Below are 7417 nucleotides of genomic sequence, written 5' to 3'. Positions count from 1 at the left end.
CTTGTTTTCAGAAAGCTCACGAAACATATCTTTGTCTCTGGTCATATGATCAGTACATCCACTATCAAGGACCCATTCCTTTCCTCCAGCCATGTAGCCGTGAAGATTAGCCATAAGACCAAAGTGTCTCATCGCATCATCAAGATCATAGTCACTATCATCATCCTCATCATAGTATCCATGTTCAACATCATCATGTGATAGATCAACTCCTAGAGAGGGTAATTCATTAGAAGCATGATCGTAACAATGTTCATCTCTATGGATTCTAATGACTTCGGAAATGATATTGCTAATGATTCCAACATCTCCTTCTGCACTCATAACATTAGTAAGCTCAAATAAGCAATCACCAAACTTGGGATCATTAGAACTCATCTTACTCAAGGCAATAGACTTATGAAGAATCTCATCTAGAATTTTCAAGTAATAATTTGGGAATCATTCCTCAAGAAATCTCCATAAGGTGTAGGCACAGTCAAAAGTAGGCAAGCTAGCAAGCAAGTTTCTAGGCAAACCTCTAGTGATTAAATTTACCATTCTAAGATTACGGATCATGTCAATAGACTCGTCAAGGGTAGGATGCAAATGATCAACAATGCGAGCACAAGAAGTAGTAATGTACTTGGTCAAATGATATTCATTGAAGATCTCAAGCATCTCATTTTTCCACTCATGAAAATACTCTCCATCAAGAATAGGCACTCTACGTCTAAGACTCCCCAACGTAGACTCATCCATCTTCCTCCAATGGTGATTAAACCAAAGCAATGGAGACCAAAGTTCTGATACCAATTATAGGATCGAGAAGAGGTGTCTAGAGGGGGGTGAATAGACTCTTAGCATGAAAAGTTGCAGTTTTTAATTGCTTTAAGTTGAAGTGGAGTTTTGGCACAAGTTTGAACATTCACAATACATCTCAAGCAAGCATAACAAGAGTATATGAGCAGCGGAAGGTAAGTCATGCAAGTTGCAAGAATGTAAAGGGATGGGATTGGAGTGTGCAAACACAATTGGAGACACGAAGATTTTTGGTGTGGTTCCGATAGGTGGTGCTATCGTACATCCACGTTGACAGAGACTTCAACCCACGAAGGGCAACGGTTGCGCGAGTCCACGGAGGGCTTGTCGGTGTCAAAACCGGCAGATCTAGGGTAGGGGGTCCCGAACTATGTGTCTAAGGCGGATGGTAACAGGAGGCAGGGGACACAATGTTTACCCAGGTTTGGGCCCTCTCGATGGAGGTAATACCCTACGTCCTGATTGATTGATCTTGATGATATGAGTATTACAAGAGTTGATCCACCACGAGATCGTAGAGGTTAAACCCTAGAAGCTAGCCTATGATTCTGATTGTTTTTTCCTATGGACTAAACCCTCCGGTTTATATAGACATCGGAGGGGGCTAGGGTTACACAGAGTCGGTTACAAGGGAGGAGATCTACATATCCGAACTGCCAAGCTTGCCTTCCATGCAAAGGAGAGTCCCACCCGGATACGGGACAAAGTCTTTAATCTTGTATCTTCATAGTCCAACAGTCCGGCCAAAGTATATAGTCCGGCTGTCCGAGGGCCCCCTAATCTTGGACTCCCTCAGTAGCCCCTGAACCAGGCTTCAATGACGATGAGTCCGGCACACAGATTGTCTTCGGCATTGCAAGGCGGGTTCTTTCTCCAAATACTCCATAGAAGATTTTGAACATGATGATCATGTCCGGCTCTGTAAAACAAATCCCACATACCACCGTAGAGAGTATATTATTCCACAAATCCAATCTGTTGACAACTTTTTCATAACATGACGTCCTGCCGTGGCCCGGTCATTACGAACCATTTTTCCCTGCCTACCATCGCACGTGTTGCGAGGTGGCTTTCTAGGCATGTCTTGTCGAAGCAGAGATCGTGTCCCCCCATCACGGGATTCTCATCAATATGGGTGTGGGTAACCCAACCGTGTTTGTTAATATGACTCCTCGATTTTAGGCAAGTTCCAAATGGGTACGCGGAGGACGCTTGATATTCGCCCTCTTTATAAAGGGGCCAAGGCCTGTAATTTTCTTCTCATGCTCGATCCTCCCCTTCCCCCACCTTGAGTTCCGACACCCAAGGCTCAGGCTAAGTGCTTCGGACCTTCAACCATGTCCGGATCCAACCTTCAAGGCCGGTGGGTGCCCTCTTCTGTCACAGAGGATGACATTAGAAAGCTAAGAGAAGCGAGGTATCTGACTGCCGAAATCCCGCATAGGCTGCCTACTCAAGGGCAGGTCATCCCCACTCCCGAACCCAACGAGAGCGTCGTATTTGTTTCCCACTTCCTCCGAGGGCTAGGTTTTAGTCTTGATCCCTTTGTTAGAGGGCTTATGTTCTATTACGGGCTCGATTTCGACGATCTAGCCCCAGATTCCATCCTTCACATCTTGTCGTTTATCGTCGTATGTGAGGCCTTCCTCCGCATCACCCCACACTTTGGCTTATGGCTCAAGACCTTCAATGTGAAGCCGAAGACGATCGATGGGCGACACATAGAATGCGGAGGCGCCACAATAAGCAAAGGCGTCGATGCCCCATGGCCAAAGGGTTCCTTCCCGGAGATGTCCAGCTTATGGCAACGGGAGTGGTTTTACATCATAGCTCCCTGAAGCACTAAGTGGGTAGCTCCCCCCACCTTCCGTTCGGGCCCCCCGCCGCAACTGGCATCATGGGTCAACAAGGGGCTGGAATGGGGGCCAGTTAATGACGTGCCGACATTGTAGAGTCGCATCCGGGATCTCCTCAAGAGAGATGCCAGCCTTGTCAAGGTAATGCAAGTCATGCTAGTTCATCGGGTCCTGTCGTGCCAACGTCGATCTCTCCGTATGTGGGAGTTCAACCCGGAAGGACCGCGAGCTATTCAACAGTCCTTCGGCATGACGCTCGAAGAGATGTATGGATTGTTCTTCGGATCACGAATAAAGTGTCCGGACACCACCGAGGATGCGGGTCTCAACTGCAATCGTCCAGATACCCAGGTGGGTAATTCTACGGCCGAACATGCTGTTTTTTTATTTGGCCAGGACTGGATAAGAAAGGCGAAGATGATCAGGTGTTTGGCCCCCCTTCCCGAAGGCTCACCGGATCCTGTACTAGCCAGGATGCTCGAGCACGCACCTTATCAAGTGCCATCAGGGGAAGATAACGGGAGGGATAAAGAAGCCGAAAGTGGGCCTCACGCATCACTCGTCCAAACCGGGGGAATTAGTGTCTCCACGAAGGAGGATGGTCGGGGAGAAGAGTCTAGAATCCCCTCCCCCTAGGAAGATAAAGGACTGTCTACGACGACTTGGAAATGAAAGGTTCCAAACAAGGGAAGAAATCTTTGTCAGGAGGCACTGCCCCGGAGGGCGTCCTTACCGCACAGTGCCCGCAGGGGGCCAGCCCTCCACCGAGCTGTAAGTGAATCAAGAGTGCTTTTGGTAAATATATCCTGCTTTATCTCTGAGGACAATAACCGAGACATATATATATTGCAGTCCAGCCCGTAGCCCTTCTCAGCAGAGTTCGTCTTTGGGGGATCTTCTTCCGGAGATGATGGAGAGCGAAACGCCTCCCCTGCCTCCCCGTCTCCTGGGGCGGACGACCCTGAGGTGTCATCACGGAGGGTTTCTCCTGATCCGTCAAGGCCTGATGGTAACCCTTCGGCCACCCGCAGTCTAGAGTATTCGTCTCCTATGGAGAGCAACAAAAAGAGTCCAGAACTGTCCAATGGGCAACCGGACGCACTGATGAGTCTTTTGGAGAAAGCGGCTATTTCAGAGGAGCATCGTACTTTAATGGGTATGGTGGTTGAGAGGATCTTGTCCGCCACAAGTGGGTTGCACGAAGATTTTACGAGCCTGCAAAGAGGTTTTGAGGTACACAAAGTAATATATAACAATTTTTTGATGGTACCGCACACGCTAGGTGTGCTCTATACAGATAGTAGTCCCTAAGACTCTGGTTGTTGTCCGAAGGCGGGAAATAGAGGATCGTAGTCCTAGGTAATTATTGCACTGATTTAATGTGCAGGCGGCTGACGGCCCGGTGGCTGGCCGGACTGCTGAGTTGTCCGGATTTATCCGGCAACTTGACGCAGTAGATGCTGACATCGCGCTTGTGAACAAGCGGCTTGACGCGGCACAGGGTATGTATTTTTGGGTGGTCAACAAATATTAAGAGGAGCATGATTCTAGTATCTATAATATGTTGTGACTACAGATGGAGCTGCCGCCGTGGAGACACTTCGGGCAGAACTTGCCCAAGCCAAGGAACAAGACAGGAGGAGTGATGCGGCCACCCTAAGGGCGGCCGAAGAGTTAAGAGCCGAACAAGCTGCTCGTCGCCAGAGCGAAGATGAAATAGCCAAGATGGCTATTGAACTGAAGGATGCCGCCGACCGGTATGAGCTGCTTGAAAAGGAAAGCCAAGCGAAAATGGCGGACCTAGAGAAAACCATGGTAGTAGCCAAGGAGACCCGCTCTAAAATCAGAGCGGCGAAGGAGGAGCTTCGTCAGGCCGGAGATATCACGGCTGGGAAGCCCTTTTTGCTACAGACGAAGTTCGGAGATCTGAAGTATGACCCTCTGGATCAATTATGGAGTGCTGCAGACGCGTATTCGGACCTGGCAATGAGTGCTGCTGATGCGACTGAGTTCTTCAAAGATCAAAAAGATGAAGTGTAAAAGTTGTTCTGGTCGCAGTTCAGTGCTCCGACGCGTCCGCTGCTGTTAAATGAGCAAATGGCCGAGTGGGCTGAGCTCCATAGGTTGTCCGGGCTTGCCATGAGGTGTGTCGTGGATCATCTTTGGCCGGGAGGACCAAGGCCGAATAGTTATTTTGGGTTAGTGCAAATATTCCTTAGCGTTGTGCCGCATATTGACGCTGTAAAGAGGTCGGCGTGCATAGAGGGTGCACGGATGGCTCTTCCCTGTGTTAAGACATACTGGGCAGAGATGGACGCCACCACTATTGCAACCCGGGGTCCGGCCGTAGGCCAGGTCTCGTCCGAGCACTATTTTGAAGAATTCCTAGAAGGCGCTCGTCTAATAGAGGCTTAGTGCTCGAAGAGTATCATGTTCGAGTGACATGTATCCCAATTTGTAAAAACAATGCTATTTGGCTTATAAAAGGCCGTGTTTATACTTTTGCCTGAAAGTATTATGACGCCTCCTGTGCGGCCGTTTTATGTATGTATATAACTTGAAAGTTTGCAGTCGTCGGCTTCAGCCCCCAAGCATATAATGCGGGGGTGTTCGGAAAAGCGTGTATTCACACTTGATCCAACGTCTTGGTCCATTAAGGAGGTGATAGCGCGCGAACAAGGCAATCGGACTATATTGCTTTAACACTTTCACTTAGCCATAGGAGTTTGACGGTGGGGCTACTATATAGCCCCTGGTGCTTCCGCGCTTATCCGAATACGATGCGCGTACATATATGACCGGGAAACCGGTCCTTCGTTAGTGCGGAGGAATCGCAAAGATTCCGCTGAGTCCTCGAGTGGTTGACCAGTCTCGCGCTTTATCATGACAGTCAGTTTTCGGCTTTCTCTACTGAGGTGCTCATCCAGATGAACCAGGGCACAATCGTAGTAGTTCTCCCGGTGCCACCTTAGCCGATAGAGCGGAACGTAAGGTAGCAAAACACGGGAGCCGGGCAAACCTAGCTATTGACCAAAGACATGATTCGGAGCTGATGCATATAAGGCCAAACTCACGACGCCGAACACTCCCTAAGGTATTCAGTCTTTACAAAGTATACTGGGCTGAGTAACGCCCTTGATAATACGCCCTGAATTTCCAGGTATGTGCATTAGTCTGACGTGACGAAATATCAATAACGCCAGCATCCCTCTTGGTTATGTTGAGTATCCCGAGGGTGTGAAGCAACAAGAGACAGTAAAAAGGTTTACACAGGGTCTTAATCTAAAAAGAAACCTTTGAACGGGGTCCTGTTGCATGTCTGCGCATGTGTCTCTGTTGTGCCGTATCCTGGAAGTGTGTAGCACAATGATCATCTGTAAGAGAGGAAAGTCCAGGTGAAAGTTTTTCGTGTGAAAAATTGGTTATTCTCAATAAACCATTAAAATTCACTCTAACTAAGGTCAAGCTGAACTATAGTCCTTTTTACATGTGGGAAGCACCTAGCACCACCTATAGGGGTATATCCATCAACCCAGTTTTTAGTTTTATCTGAGTTGTTATAGCTAGTGATTCGCCAGACTCGTCTAGCCGTGTCCGCAGTCTTGACGACCGATCATTTATTCTGGTTGGAGAGGGCGTTCAGTGTTCGGCTACTAAAGCCGCCACACGTTCTTCCGCATGTAAGGAGCGTTCTGTGTTTCCGCTAACTGTGATGATGCCACATGGACCGGGCATCTTAAGCTTAAGGTAAGCGTAATGCGGTATTGCATTAAAACGAGCGAAGGCCGTTCTTCCGAGTAGCGCTTGATAGCCGCTTCAGAATGGAGCGATGTCGATGGTTAACTTTTCACTTCGGAAGTTGTCGGGAGAACCGAATACAACCTCTAGTACTAGAGAGCCCGTGCAGCGGGCCTCTGAGCCTGGTATTACTCCTTTAAAGGTAGTATTGCTTTGGCTGATTCTTGTCGGGTCTATCCCCTTTTTGCAGACTGTGTCCTGAGATATGAGATTAAGACTACTATCGCCGTCCATAAGGACTCTGGTGAGATGGTATCCATGAATTATTGGGTCTAGTACCAAGGCAGACGATCCTCCGTGCCGGATACTAGTTGGGTGATCCCTACGATCAAAGGTGATCGGGCAGGCCGACTAGGGGTTGAACTTGGGGGTGACGGGCTCTATGGCGCATGTGTCTCGGAGTGCGTGTTTGCTCCTCCTCTTCGTTACGTGAATCATGTTCACTGTTTTGACCTCTGGTGGGAATTTTTTCTACCCCCCAGTGTTCGGCTGATGAGGCTCATCCTCGTCTTCGCTTGGCGTCTCCCTCCCCTTATGGTCGGCGTTTAGCCTGCCGGCCTGCTTAAAGACCCAGCAGTCCATGTTGGTGTGGTTCACCGGTTTGTCGGAGGTGCCATGAATCTGACATAATCTGTCTAGAATTTTGTTTAGGCTGGACGGTCCATCTCTTCTGCCTTCAAATGCCTTTTTCCGTTGACCGGGTCGAGAGCCCCTGAATCCGGCGTTTATCGTCGTGTTGTCTGGGCTGTCTTCCTTGTTTCGACGCTTGCTTTTATTGCGTCATGGTTTTCCATTGCCATCCCTAACTTCGGATGTGCCTGGGTTGCTGGTGCCGCTACGGGCCAGCCAACTATCTTCGCCCGCGCAAAAGCAGGTCATAAGGCTTGTTAGGGCTGTCATTGTCCTCGGTTTCGCCTGGCCGAGGTGTCTGGCGAGCCATTCGTCCCGGACACTGTGTTTGA

The sequence above is a fragment of the Triticum aestivum genome, chromosome 2A, assembly GCF_018294505.1.
Source record: "Triticum aestivum cultivar Chinese Spring chromosome 2A, IWGSC CS RefSeq v2.1, whole genome shotgun sequence".
Taxonomy (NCBI): Eukaryota; Viridiplantae; Streptophyta; class Magnoliopsida; order Poales; family Poaceae; genus Triticum; species Triticum aestivum.
Note: the sequence above shows the minus strand (reverse complement) of the source record.